General features: G+C 37.5%; 1 protein-coding gene across 1 annotated transcript in view; it reads right to left on the reverse strand.

Annotated features, from left to right (window-relative positions):
- Nucleotides 1-13,954, reverse strand: part of hrm (hermes) — a 44,949-nt gene extending 30,995 nt beyond the window's left edge. The window contains exon 1 of the mRNA XM_065220939.1: nucleotides 12,774-13,954. The gene's annotated coding sequence lies outside the window, so the exon portion shown is untranslated. The remainder of the gene's footprint in view (nucleotides 1-12,773) is intronic.
- Nucleotides 13,955-15,930: the final 1,976 nt, after the last annotated feature.

The raw sequence follows: 15,930 nt of genomic DNA on the forward strand, positions 1-15,930 counted from the left end.
TTTTATATGGATAGCTGTCATAACGACTTTTTTTTTAATAATTATTGTAGCACTGCAAAAACTATTTCTGTTCGTCACGAGGGTGATGATGGATTTTTAATATTTGATTTAATAGTAGATTAATTTAAAAAAAAGTAGTCTACAAAGGTTTGAGCCTCGCGCGCGTATTACGGATATAGAGGACTGAATTTAACATTTGATAAAAAAAAATGCAATTTTGAAGCTTATTTGAAAGATACCTTGAGTTAGTAGTAAGTTTTCTGGCAAATGTTAGGGGTTCGTGAGCATTCCTGACATTGCTGAAAATTATGATAGCATCAGATCGCGGGGTTGCTAGTGTAATAGGATGCTTTGTTGATTGTTCATTAATTTTTGATTGCTTGTAATACTTATGAATATTTTAGGTGGACAAAAAGGCGAGCTAAGAGGTGGACGCTTGAGCTTTTCCACATTTATATCGCTGTAAAGCAATTGTAAACTCTAGAATGAATTTATATCTGTAACTGAAACCAGTTCGATTTTGTTTGCTAACCTGGTTAAAATGTCATATTTAATTATCTTAAAGATAAATCGTCCAGCTCAAACCTTTGCAGGGGTAAGTGGTGGGACCATCATCATCAATATGGTCCTTTCAATGTCAAGTTGTAGAGAGTTCACTGTATATAATACTGTAATTCCATAAGAAAAAAAAGTTAGAGTGGAATAACAATTGGTATTTTCTTTTTTCTTTGTCGAAAAATATCAGTCCCATATTTATTGATTTCGATCGCATATCAGCAGAGATGCTCAAAGCTGACCCCATGCTTCCGCACAAATGTTGCATCAATTATTCTGTAACTGGATGCAGGGCATCTTAGTAAAGATCCCAAAGAAGGGGGATCTGACTGTGTGCGACAATTGGCGAGGCATCATGTTACTGTGTAATGTTCTCAAAGTTCTGTGCAAAGTTATCCTGAATCGGATACAGGAGAAGATCGATGCGACTCTCCGACGACAGCAGGAAGGATTCCGTGCCGGAAGATCTTGTGTGGACCATATTGTCACGCTCCGCATCATCCTGGAGCAGGTCAATGAATTCCAATAGTCCCTTTATTTGGTATTCATTGACTACGAAAAAGCATTCGACCGTCTCAATCACGAGAATCTGTGGGGCGCCCTGAGACGCAAAGGAGTCCCGGATAAAATCGTCAACCTCATCGAAGCGCAGTATGAGGCTTTCACGTGCAGAGTTCTACCCTATCCGGGTAGTCGCTGGTGTGAGACAAGGATGTATACTATCACCGCTACTGTTTCTCATCGTAATCGACGAGATCATGGTAGGTGCAATTGACCGTGTACTGCTTTGGCAGCCTATCACCATGGAGCATCTCAACGACTTCGATTTGGCTGATGATGTTGCTCTACTAGCACAATGGCGCTCTGATATGCAGAGTAAGCTAAATGACCTAGCCGAACGCTCCTCTGCGGCGGGTCTCACCATCAACGTCAACAAGACCGAATCGTTGGATATCAACACGGGCAACCCTTCCAACTTTACGGTAGCGGGGCAAGCAGTGGAGAAGGTCGAAAGTTTCCAATATCTTGGCAGCCAAATAGCGTCGGACGGCGGGACCAAGAGCGACACAGGTGCACGAATCAAGAAGGCTAAGGGTGCCTTTGCGAGTTTACGAAACGTATGGAGATCCAACCAGATAAGTCACGCACCAAAATCCAAATTTTCAACTCGAACGTGAAATATGTGTTGTTATACGCCAGCGAGACGTGGTGTGTATAAGCGGAGAACACTCAAAAGCTGCAGGTCTTCATCAACCGATGCCTGCGGTATATAATTGGATCTCGAATGCCGAGCTCCATCGTTGATGTCATCAGAAGCCGATAGCAACAGAAATTCGAGAGCGAAATTGGAGGTGGGTCGGCCACACACTTCGACGGGGCGGAAACGAAATCTGCAAACAAGCGCTGGACAGGACATCGCAGCAGAGGCAGACCCAAGGGCTCATGGCGGCGGAGCTTCAATAAGGAAATTAAGCAAGTCGATAGGAATCTGACCTGGGCCCAGGTCAAGGCAAAAGCGAGTAACAGTTTGACAGAAAATGATGTTAGCTTGCGCCTGAAACAACACACTCAATGGAAAATTCATTTGCAGTCGAGTTATTCGTGAAAGAGAAAATTGATGCAGAAAATCGATCAACAATGATTGACCCTTTTCTCGTTTTGCGTGAGAGTTATTGTTTATTTGTTTTGTTTAACACATTTTAGGTCATTAGTGACTTGTCCGGGGTGAGATTTGAACCCAAATCTTTCAGCGTGAGAAGCATGGATGCTAACCATTTAGGCTACACAGTTCGAGAAAGTAGTGTAAATTTCTGTTCAATATGATGCACATAAATGGAGCGTCACATATCATATACGTTTACATTATGCATCATGTAAAGTTCTGACACATTTCATGCAATGTAGCAAATATTGTATACAAAAGGCCATTTTTGTAAACAACATTGTTTGCAAGTTGCTCGGTTGCATGAAATGAAATACAAGTTTACGTGAATGAATTTTTACATCACAATTAAAATTCAGAATTTTTATCTGTGCAGTAATAAAATTGATTTCATTGAAAGTAGAATTAGTTTTCCGTTTGATTCAACAGTGTAAAATTTTAACTTTCAATTTTGCTGTGTTCAACTGGAGTATTCAGAATAAGTTATATCATAACAGCAAATTCTGATTTCAATTTGATCTCCAGCTTTGCTCGGGCATAGAGCCCCTTCTCGGAACGAGCGTATTGTTAATGGGCCTGGTATACGCCTTCTCGACGACTTCTAATTCTGCATGGAAACACCATTGACTCTCCTTTCTCTTATCCTTCACCTAACTATGTATCTACGCTTCTATGTTAAGAATCAACTTAACCCCCATTTATTTTCGGTAGATTTCAATCGACTCTCATATTTTTGTAGACGTTATGCTTCTGATTACCTGTTTATTATATGACATAGGGGAAATGGATGTAATTTTGGCCTAAATGCCCCTAATTTGGGCCCATACATAAATTCAGCAATCGACTAAATTTTTCATTGCGACCAAAAATATCCATTAGTACCGTCCCAATGACTCGTTCATCTAGATAAAATTGATAAATAGCTGATTTTTAGCGATTGGCCCAATCTTAGATTCATAGGCCAACATTAGAGCCATTTCCCCTATTAATATATATCAAAAATTCGGGATGAGGAGCATCAGGGTACCCAATTGAACCGATTTGGATGGGGAGAGTGAAGATGTCAACTCCCTGTTGTTAATATTTCATGGATAGAGGGTGAGCTCTTTTCCGCATTCATTGGAGCATCTTCCTGTTGGATGACTCGTTTTCTGACCAATTGGTTGATCAATTTGTTGGAAGGAGATTCTTAGCTATCCCAAGGAAATGAATAGGCGAATTGCCTATCAATCCATCCATTGCCTTTTGGCCCTTCATACAGCGATTTGCTGATGACAATAAGAGGTTATTAAGATTCTACAAAGGGTAAATAATTTGCTTACTTTGAAATATTCTACAATAATCATTTTCTAAATGTATTGGTAAACTGCAGTGGAAGTGCATGTCACCACGCCAAAACTGCCCATGTTTCATAAATATCAACTGGTATGGTGAGGAAAGTTTAACCATAGAGGTAACTCTAAGACAAGTAGGTCCCGAAGAAACGTGCTCAACTTTTTGGCTCACCTCTGGTACTATCTTCGGTCCCAAGCTTGTCGAATCACCCCTCGAAACATAGGAAAAACCAATAACCCCTCATTTTATCTGTCAAACTTTCATAGCGAATCAAAACAAACATTGCGTAGTACTAGAATTTCGACTAGAATAGGGTACGTTAATCGTTTGCTTGGGACCAATAGGCTACTAAAGTGGTGAGCCAATTTAAAATCGTTAGTTTCGTATTGATTGTTGGTTTAACCATCTCTTTTCTTCCTTCATTTCAATCCAACAGCAAATGTGACGTCGCACTACCTATATGTTGTACACACAAAAATTACATTGCCAGACCGCGCAGTGAGAAATTGTGTTTACACCCTTGATGGTGGTAAGCTCCAACCGGTATTATCCTCGGATTAAATCCTGATCACGAATGTCAGGCTGTTATGGTATTGACGTCGAAGTTAATCAAAACGACGTTTAACAAATATTTGGCGGATCCTTCAATCAGGGCCGGTATTAAAAGTTGATCCGAGTTGGAGCTTACCGCCATGAGAGGGAAAGTGAATGACAGGTTACGTGCACTGCTGCCGTTTTTACCTGTTAGTGTTTAATTCAATCTTCTGTGACTTTTATAATTAGACCGGTAAAATGTAAATCCAAAAAAGAAGAGGAAGCTCAAATGTAGCTTATTCCATTCAGATTTTAAAATCAGATTAATTTTACAGAAACTTCCAAAATCGTCCCAAGTTATCTGCGACACATCTAACGACAGCCCCACGACCCACCGATTGGTCACGACCCAATAAAAAAGATTAAATAATACATTTGATAATAAATTTATAATTCTAGATAAAACCTTCTTTTGTTTAGTTTAAGTATAAAGCGCAGAGCGAAGGGCGATTTTTAATGGGGCTGAATGTTATCCCCCTTCAATATTTTGTAATATTTCAATAGGAGCGGAGGGGGTTAGGAAGGGGTGACATAAAATAAAATAAAATTTGCATCAGCCTTATGGTTCAGGAATACCTAATATTTAATAATTCCAGAAACTAAAAGTATAAGAGATTATTCAAAACAGTTTGAAATTAATAAGGATCCACCAAGTGGGCGAAACATGGAGGATACCCCCTATGAATCGAGACACGAATAAAGAAATGGTATAGGCATGGAAAGCTTTCAATCATAAACTGTGAAAGTACTCTAAAGGAACACTCATTTGAGAGCAATAGACAGTGGAGACGCAATAACCACGACGAAGAAGATGACTGAAACATGGTAAAGTTGGATACAGTGTCAAAGTCGTATGGAGTTATTTAGGTGATTATGAGGTCAATCAGCTTAATCGATTTGTTTTTCTACAGAATCATGTTTCAGACAACTAACGTCGTAGTCTTCTTCTTCTTCTTCTTGCTATTACGTCTACTTGACGCCAATGACTTATATTTGCGTATTGCCTAATGACTAATGTCGCTTTGCTGAGCATGATGAAATGCATAATATGAGCGGTGATGAAGCAGATTCGTAACTACATTTTTATAGATAAATTCATACATTTTGTTCCAATGCTGTTCCGGCTCACATCGCCGTAAAAAAGTTTTACGGAATTATGAAATCATTAGATATTATGATGATATTTTCGCATAAAATCGCTGATTGTGACTATCTGACAGAAATTTAACAGGTTTTATGTGTCAAACGCATGTGGTCTTAGGTGGTTTTACTGATTTTGTAATGAGAACTCCAAGTTTTTCTGACTAGCATTTCAAGAGAATGGATAAAATAGGGGAAGATGGTGTTAAGAAACATTTTCGACTACTATTAGCAATGATTACGATTTAATTTTTGATTTGCCTCAAATGAAACCTGTATCCTTACACCTTTTATGGTTAAAATATGGATTTGTAATTTTTGTCAACAGTATTTTGATTTTGAAAAATAGTTGGTGCAGAAACTTTGCAAATGCATGTGAGAGGTGTCTGAAAACAATGATATATTTAATTTTTATCTGCTTTATTTTTTGATCATTTCAAGAAAAGTTTGTGCGGTTGTAAAAGAACGATTTATCATGTTTTCAAATTTTAATTATTGATTTTGAGTCATAAAGAGAAAAATGTTTCTAATTGCCTGTGTATGGTAATAAGAAACATGCAATATATTTGAGAATAGGGGATTTATTGTGGAAGATAATGTTTTTAGAGCCCGTCCACAACTACGTAGACACTTTCTGGGTGATTTGAGACCCTCCTGCCTGCCTGCGACCATCGCTCATGCTTTTTTTAATTATATCGCAGAAGTTTCAAATGTTTTATCTAAAAGATCTTGGAGAATGCGAAAAAATGATTGCTCCAGATTTCTTAATTTTTTTTTGAGTACTTAAATTTTTATATTTTTAGCTAATTATGGGGTAATATGAAACAAGGGGTCATCATAAACACGACTAATGTTTTTTTTTTTGTTTTTTTTTGCTGAAGCTTAAACAAGCTAGTATTTTGCCCACATAGGTTTATGATTATGATTAACAACATATAAAAAATAACTAACGAAATTCATTAAGATATGACAGAGCTACAAAACACGGTTTTTTATTATTACCCCGTTTGTTTTTTACCCCAGATTCCCTTAACTTCAAGTGAAAGAATGTCAGTGGCAATCTGATTAAAACCCCAAAAGAATATCAAACTGAAGATAGTTCTAAATGAACTCCAATTCTGAGAATAGTATCAAATTGGGTTTGGTGAACCATCGAACCAGCCGAAAAGCCTATCGTTAATTTATTACATAGGGGAAATGGATGTAATGTCGGCCTAAATGCCCAAATGTAACACCAGCCGGAGATGAACCAGAGTCTGGCTGAAAATCTCCTTAATAAAGACAACCAACCAACCAATGTAACACCACGGCATGCAAAAGGTAGCATAATATAGATTGGTTAAAAAACGTTTATTTTTTTTATCAGGAACGCTATCAAGACCTCAGTCGATAGAAGCACTCCTAAGAAGTTAGTAAATGGGAAGTTTGAAAGAGTTATCTATTTCATGGAAAATAGAAACAATTTTTTGTTCACCGAAGCAAACACCTCGTTTCTCAAATTGACAAAAATGTTACATACGACCCAATCAAAATGAACTTCAGAGTTCTTTGATTTTGACGTTCTGATTATATGATATTTGACGTTTTGGTTCTGGATCAATGGGAAAATTAAGAGGTTGCTTAGCCCGTTCGCAATTCTGAGTTTCAAAATTGCTTCAAACTACTCAACAGTTCTAACATTTTAAACTGTCAAAAATTAAATATCTTCACGATCAGCACAACGCGCAGTTTAAACGGTGTTTGGTATTCATCTCTATATATGTATATGTGCGTGTTTAACTTTTGTTTGCTTCGGTGATTCGTAACAATTTCTGAGCAACTTGGTATCGTGGGTGAATATCTGAGAGACGTGATTTAAATTGTTGGACTGTTGAAGATCTTCAGAATTATACTAAATCAACCTGATGACATTTTTGGAAGATTTTTGAGAACTCTGATCACCTGAAGGCCTTTGGAATATTTTCTGAGTCACCTGGTATCATGAGAGAATATGTGGGAGATGTGATTTTTTGGATGGTTTGAAATCTTCAACAGAATAGTACCTGATCAACCTGAAGTCTTGAAAAAGTATCCAGAGGACTTTATAGGCACCTTAAAACACATGGAATAATTTCTGAGCTGCCTGGTATCATATGAAAGGATTTCTGAGATATGTGATTTAGATTGTTGAATAGTTGAATATTTTCAGAATGATACCTGATCAAACTGAAGTCTTGAAAAAAATATCTAAAGGACTTTATGGAGATCTTAGAATACCTGCAGATCATTGGAATAATTTCTGAGCAGCCTGGTATCATATGACAGGATATCTTCTTGATGTAAAAAACGCAAACGTTTTCATGAAATTCTTTGAATGATACTCCCTGCAACTTTTTTTAAAATACAATTTCCGTGCAGTTTACTGTTCTCTTTGAAGTTCTCCGATTTTTTGTGAAGATCTTCGTTATTTAAATAAAGTTCTCCGAATATCTATAAAATATTCTCAAATTTCTCCGAAGTTCCCAAAATTTCTATCAAATTCCCAAACATCTATTGAATCTTCTCAACTTCTATGAAGTTCTCTGAAAATTTACGGGAAAAATAAATAAATGCATTCAAAGAAATTTGAAACAGAGTTCCTTTCATTTGAATGGAAATAAAACCAAATAGTCGAACGGTTGAAAATCTGGTGCAAAACTGTGTTCGAATAATGAAACTGCAACTCAGCATTGCGAGGAGTGCGTTTCTGTTCTGGTTTCAAATTGAAATAGTTCATATAACATTCAACAGCATTGCGAATGGCCTTAGATTGATGTTGGTTTCAAAATGTGTGTTCAGTAATAATAGAGAGTAGAGAGGGTTTAGTAAAAGAGACCCAGATAACCACAAATCGTATAAGGATGTTCGTTTAAAATCGTATAAATATTCAAATCAAGTTGAAGTTGCATAAGATGCAATTCCAAATTGGTTGAAATTGTTTAAGATGAAAAATTATGATTCAATTATAATCCTCTTTGCGAGATTCGTTTGATGTGAATAAGGAATTATTTAACGCATTCTATTTTAAAAATGTTGATGATCTCATATATGTGTACATAAGATCAGTCAAAACAAAATATTGGACCATAACAAACAAAAAGTAGCAGTCAATTGTTGCCAATATTCATGAGCTTCCTCACATTCAACCAATGACTATCGGAATTTACTATGGAGCTAGTAAACCCATGGATGCTGATGAATTTTTGTCACCGATGATACAAGAGCTACTGCTACTTTTGGATTCTGGTGTACTCATAAATAACCACCGGATTTCATTGAAAATTGCGTTGTAAAACTTAAACGGGAAACATGGATTAAATGCACAACCAAGTGGAAATATTCTCCAGATACGAGAGCCATGGTGTTTCCAAAAGTAGATACGGAGCAGAGAACTCATGAGCTATTCCGTGACGGTAAATCTCCAGATCATCAACGCGGTGTATCACCGTTAATGAAATTACCGATTAATATGGTGGAAGACGTATTTGTTGCCGATGTATTACATTTACTGGAACTAGGAGTAATGCGGAAATTACTGAATGCATGGTGAACCGGATCGATGACATAAAAGGTTAAATGGAGTGTAAATATTGAGGTTTCCAAGTGAAATTCATCGTCGTATGCGCTCATTGGACCACATATCTCTTTGGATGGGTTTGGAATACATAATTTCTCACAACTATGTAGGTGAAGTTCTGCTCAAATATCACCTACCTTCCAGATATTACGAGCACTTCAAACCAACCAACCAAACCCAAATTTGTACTCATTGCTGTTTCTCTGGGAACCATGTTTGTTGCAAATTAAAATAGTCCATTACGAATCACATTATTGTACAGTTGAAATTATGTTAGATAATAAGTCATATATCATGCAGCACAAGATTGTATAATGCAATCTGCACTGCTATAAGCAGTTTCAGCTAGAGGAGGAATGATATCATATAATACACTAGATCGAATTAGATTTAATAATAATTTGAAATTTATTGCTCCGAATATACGTGCTCATATGCCAGTGAGGATCGCAGCAGGACTACGGAGCTAAAGATCTTTGATTCGAAACTAGGTATTGCAGATCATATTAAAGTCAATATATGTTCATCTTTTCAAAAGATAATTCAATTTCCAACTTTTATTCAAACCAATATCACCAGGTACCACCAACTATAGAAAATTGAAGGTTCATTTATAAAAGGTATTTTTTTCATGCTTTTTGCTTTTTGGTATGCCATAATTTTAGAGATGTAATTTGAAAGTCGTACAAATAACATTTCAAATAAGTTATTGGCATATACAAAATCATATTAGATGCAAGATAAAGTTATACATAGAGTTGTATACCCTATGGAATCATATGAAATCATACAATGTGTTTTTCCACATGCACGTATATGGCCTCCAGATTTGTACGTATAGTTGAATTTTATGCACTTCATACGATTTATTTTTACCGAATAAAGATTCACATAGCAGAGTAACAATTCAGTAATGTGAACAACATTGTTGGCTGGGGAGGAGTCGACGGAGCAGCGGACTGGTTGTTTTTGAGCCAAATTAGTAATCCTATATACAGAGATAAGCGGAAATATTATCAGACGATTTGGCAACGTGATTTGTTTTGTTAACAAAGCTGCAAACCCTTGCAGCGGAGCAAACTGTGTCAGCTTTCTGCGTGACTTTATTATTGTCTACGCTACGAGTTCGTTTACGTTGTTTGAATTCTAAGTGAACTGGTCAACTAGGAGAAATGGCTCTAATGTTGGCCTATGGATCTAAGATTGGGCCCATTGTTAAAAATCTGCTATTTATCAATTTTATCTAGATAAACGCGTCATTGGCATGGTACTAATGGATATTTTTGGTCGCTATTGAAAATTTAGTAAATTCTCAAATTTTTGTATGAGCCCAAATTAGGAGCATTTAGGTCGATATTACATACATTTCCCCTATGTTTCCTTAAATTTCAAATAACATTTATGGAATATAAAGTGCATTGCCATGTTTTGCCCTAATCGCGGTCGTTGAAGTACAACGAAGTTTAACAAAGTGAGAATTTTCCGTTTTCTGAAAAACGCTGAACTTCGAAAAATGGCTCTAGTTTTGCGGACTACCGTCGGATTTTTCCCTAGTTGATGCGCGTTTGGCTCTCATTTTGACAGTTCTCGCTGCTCGATTGGCTCCAAATGGCCGCATCCGCGAATCTCTACACGGTAAGAAAAAAGTACCCAAAATTAAGTTCTTTTCACTCATCTCGGCACTATAGTGCAGGAACCCAACAGTAGGTAAAGCGGGTCAAAGTAGTTTTCATTTACTTGTGTGCAATTCGTATGGAATTTTCCACTCGTTTTCTACCCAAAAGTAAGTTAGTTGTACCCAAAAGTAGGTAAATATGATTATACTCAACGTTGGGTTCCTGCACTTTACTACCCCTGTTGGATGGTTTTGCTCCTTGTTTTTTGACAACATTACAAGGAGAAAAGGAGACAAACTAGTCAAAAGTAGGTAAAAGAGAACTGGCTGTTGGGTACTTTTTTCTTACCGTGTATATATAAGATTACTAAGCCAAACGAACTTTACTGTCAAAGTAAGAGCCAATCAAGCACTGGCAGTGGCAGTGTTGCTGGAAACCACCCGAAAAAAAATAATTATAGTAAAACAACGAAATTACAATGATTTTCAGTATTGAATTTCGAGTACATTAACATTTATTGTTAAATTATTGTACGGGAGAAAAAATAAACTTCGATTTTTAGCGATGATGTGTGATGAGATCAAATTTATTCGAGAAAAATCACTTTTTATATTGTTAAAATGCTTAACAACCCCCCTTTTTAACTGTAAATTTCTCAAATACCATGATTTTCATTGTTTTGAACCATGAACTTTGTTGTGATTTTATGGAAATGGACAAAAATGTCCAAGGTTTGACAGAAAATAACATGGTTACAATGTCAATGAAAATCACTGTATATTTATTGGATTTTTTCCGGCGCCTAGGCATAAGTTGCCAAGCCAGTTTGTTTTGAATCCACTCCTTTCTTATCCTAGACCCTCTCTAAGTTATAGCCTTCTGCAGCAGTCTGATGGTGATTGTGATTTGTCTTCGCCAGACCAAGGTATAATGTGGCTGTCTATAAGGATAGGAATTTTAAAGACAACCAAACAGTAAAATTAAAGTGAGGTCTTGTATGAATTATGAATAATTAATTATTATTTATTTCAATATAGGTACTGGTAAGATCACAAACCAAGACAATATATCGATACGTTGGACATGGAAAAAGCCCCGGACAAGGAGACATTTTCAAGAATCTGTGTCATTTTCTTTTCTACGAACATTCGAGAAGCCAGTAAAATTTTAATGATTGCGATCTTGAAAACATCAAGTGTTTGACATTTTGATATTTCAATGATTGTGATACCCAAGAAAATTTTCGTAAATGTCAACATATTTTAAATTATGGACTATTAACACTCTGGGACAAAGACATTTGTTTGAGTAATCAGGCTTAGATAGAAATTTGATGTAATTCAGCATACCACTTATGCAGAAATATTGAGAGTACGATACCCGGCTACGCCCTTGGAAAAAATTTGTATTTAATGTGACATTTAAAAAAGATCCATTAACAGAATTGGAAAACAAAAACATGAATCGGTCTTTAATTTCAATCACAACGACATCATCCGCCCAGGATCAGAATCACAATAATTCTCTGTCTTTCCACGTACGCACTTTGATATTAACTTTTCTGGAGACTACGCTCCTCTACATGGTTTTATTCAAAGTCATGAAATAATTTGTGTAAAAATCATGCCATTTTCAGTGAAAAAAAGTTCTTACGATGCAATGTAATAATTTACAAACTTTTCGTGATGGGTTCGAGACTATATAATTAATTGCTTGCCATTTGCAACATTTCGGCTGCTTTTGAATAAAACAAGAAAGGGAAGCAAACCACTTCGCGAGCATTTGATTGACCTCGTTCTGGTCGGTATGCAAAACTCGCTATCGGTGGAAAATTTCTGAGCCCAACGGAACATTCCATTGGAACTCTTTCCCATATTAAAGAGCCATGCAATCATCCACGTTTATCGTTACACAAATATTGATTTGCTTTTGCAGTTTTGCACTGATGTAAGCGAAGGCAAAACAAAGGAAATTATGTCAACAATATTCATAAACACTTGTGAACACGTAGGCCTGTGTTCACCAATGATCTGTTTATGCTATGCTATGGCTATAGCTGTCGTATCTACAACGACAACGGAGCGGAAAAACACCCTTCTTTTCTTCCAATCTACTTAGTGTCTGTGTATGTTTATGTTTACGCGTGAAAAAATATTGCGCATAGATGTAGACTGATACTGCAGAAACACGCCTCCGAATGCTGATTATACCAGAAAAAGTTTGCATTTCATCAAAGCACTTATCATAATTACATTTGTGGTCTTCACTCCCTCACCTGATGATTAATGTTAGTACGGCTACTGTAAAATCATAGTTTTGATCCTTGAACTCTAAAAATTATGACTGCTCTTCCGTGTTTCACAATGCACTGGTATCCGACGAGGTCAATAATCTTTAAGTACGACTGTATAGAACCGCCAACGTACACACGCCACCAACAGAGGCAGACAGCTGACGTCGTGAATCACTTTGTGTTCTACGCTTCGCTAGTACAACACCCGCGTTTATTCTTTGAGGTGCTGGTAAATAAGTAATATTTCTTTGCAATCGTACGATTTTTGCGTTATTTTCTTCTGTCGACCTCGTTGTCCACAAACAAAAAGCGATTCGCTGATTTTACTACCGCTTACCAGATACACTCATTCAATGATTTTTCGCAGCACCAAATACGATTTCACTGACTCGACCTCCGCAAATGGCCCCGTTTTTCCACGGTTGTGATACTTTACTTCTAGCCTTTATGTAACAGCACTGTCATTCGGATAAGTTTTCCGCTACTGACGTGTTGTATCGCACTACGCTTCAAGAGTTATCTGAAGTAATTTTTTTTTTCCAGTAATGATTTACTTGGATGCTTGCTTAAACTTCTTACGTAAAAAGTAGTTTCTAATTTCGCACTGGTTTCCTTTTCAAACGCCTCACAATAAAACAGCTGAGCTCTTAGAAGTGCATCAGAACGTGCAACGATTCTCCACGGTAACCGGGAAACAACGGATGTACTATATTTTGGTATAAAAATCACACTCTAGTAAATTTAGCACCTTCACAGGAAATGTAGCACACTTTTCGTAACCCTGTACAATTATCGTCACCTAGATTTCCACAGCAGTGATCTTCTCAGCACCTTTGTTCTGGGTGAAATGCACAATCACCACCCCCTCTTCCTATGAACAGGAGGACTAGGTACACTTTTCTTGTCTTGTTGTCTGCTGCCTCTTGATCGCGTGGTGGAAAACTTTTGGTGCTCTGTCCTGTTTTTCTCCTTTTAACCGTAGAGGGTTGCTTCCGATGATCCGAATCAGACAAGCTCTTGGGACGTATTGAATAGTCATTTCGGGAGAAACAAACCAATACCTCGGCGTTAGTCGACTGTCGCATCGACAGACATATATTCGCATCCGTTGTTATTAGCGATGTTTTAGTTTAAGCATGGCTCGGTCGATTGGCTACTGACTGGCATCGCCGTACGCAGCACTCGGGCAGTGACGACAAAGACAGCCACGTTCGCTCAGAGGGCAATTAATTTTCTTTCGATACAAGCAAGCGCTGCGGCGGCAGGGTTTACAGTACCGCGCTTCCGGTATTGAATTCAGATGAAGAGTTGATTTTTTTTTGTCCATCAAGAGACATGTAGATTCATTTAGACCTTTGTCCATTTAGTAGATCACCAGATGTGTACCCGTGAAACTGTGAGGTGGTATAACAAATTGTAATGAAAATGGATTCCGCAAATAGTGTCCTTAAGATGACTCCTGATTAATTTACCTTTCCATCAGTACCGTAATCCGTGGGTAAATTAATCACTTTATAACGTATATACAAATAAATAGAAATAAATTTCACCAAAAGAAGAAATTAACAAACTAATGGTATAAATATCAGTAGCTGAGGTGTCCATAGTTCTTCATGTTAACTTATCGTCACCAAGGGGTAATCAACTCTGCACACTGTTGCCGAAACACAGCATGGAATACTGTTCGGCACGTTAAGGAACACGTTGACAAGTATGTCACGTGATCATCTATATAGATGAACCGGTTCTGGGCCGTTTACCTAAGTGATCGGTTTCGCCCATCTCTTGTCAATACTGGAGACACAGTGAATTCTATTAGGATCTAAAAAAAATCTAGAGATATACCAAGCTAGTTTATAAAATGAAAGAGGCATGAGATGCGGTCAAAAGTGCTGCCGATTAAAAAAAATACGAAAGATAGTATCCAAACTATACTTTAAGGCGCATTTTTGGAAACAGTCAGAGCTAGAGTATGAAATGTATGCCTGCTGTCCCTGAAACATCTAACGAGGAGAATTGATAGGCAAAATTGCTGAGAATATGCGACGTATGGCTGACCACTACATCGAGCAGATGGTGGGGATCCTTTCCATGAACTGTATGGGACTTTGAATGCTAAGCAGCCCCGAGCTCGAGTTCTTGTAAGGGGAAGTGGTATGCCTGCTGGTGTCCTCCCTGTCTTGGCTTTTTTTCTTCCATGACTTGGTTTGGGTTCGCACTCTCTAGCCTGGTTTAGTTCAGTTCTGGATGCCATACTAATAGCCTAAAAATCTTGAAATAAGTGGCATCGTTATTCGTGTTTTTTACCGGAACCGAATGATAGTTTTTTTTACTTCTGCCTTTTCCGAGATGAATCAAAAATCAGAATCTATGCTTTTGATGATGCTTGCGTGGTGGTGCTTGAACTCGTAATCCTTGCTGTATTTTCTGCTGTGATCGTGATGTCGTTCCTTCATGAAACACCCGTGTGGCATTGTTGATCCAAGAGAAAGGAATGACACACGTTCACGTGTGTTATTTTACACTCATTTTACTTTCAACAGGACAGGCAGTCGTATTCCATATGTACTCAAATAGGTCGTTTAATATTGGAATTTATGTTCACAACTTTTTTCTTCGTTTTTCGAAGAACCGTCAACGAAAGCTTGAAATTGTAAACATACGATCTCAAAAGTCATAGCTACAGGGTTTCCAAACTCATGGGATACAGAGATCGAAACCTTGATTGCCACACTTCGGCACGTTCGGCATAACGCTTGGCACAGATAAAGTATTCGGCATAGATTGAAATGTGCAGAGTTGAACACCCCTCGATCATCACTCAAATTTGAAAATATCGATATCGAATGAGCATTATTTTAATGTATGCAGTAAAATTCACTTTCTTGAGAATGATAGAGCTACATTGACCGCAGACGGTTGCTATACTATTATTGCCAGATAGGCTGTAATTACACAGAGAACCATTAGACGATGCTTGGGATTCGAATTAATCCTCAATGTGAAAACAGTGGTGATCTCAATAAAAAAAATTAGAATGATTTCAGTGCCGTCCAGCGCTCTGGTGAGAGCATCGCGACTAAGTTGCGTCGTACGGCTGACCAGGGCCCTTTCTCCAATTTTCATTGACGTTTTTTGA

The sequence above is a fragment of the Ochlerotatus camptorhynchus genome, unplaced genomic scaffold, assembly GCF_037179485.1.
Source record: "Ochlerotatus camptorhynchus isolate MF236.1 unplaced genomic scaffold, CSIRO-AGI_Acam_v1.1 ptg000136l, whole genome shotgun sequence".
Lineage (NCBI taxonomy): Eukaryota > Metazoa > Arthropoda > Insecta > Diptera > Culicidae > Ochlerotatus > Ochlerotatus camptorhynchus.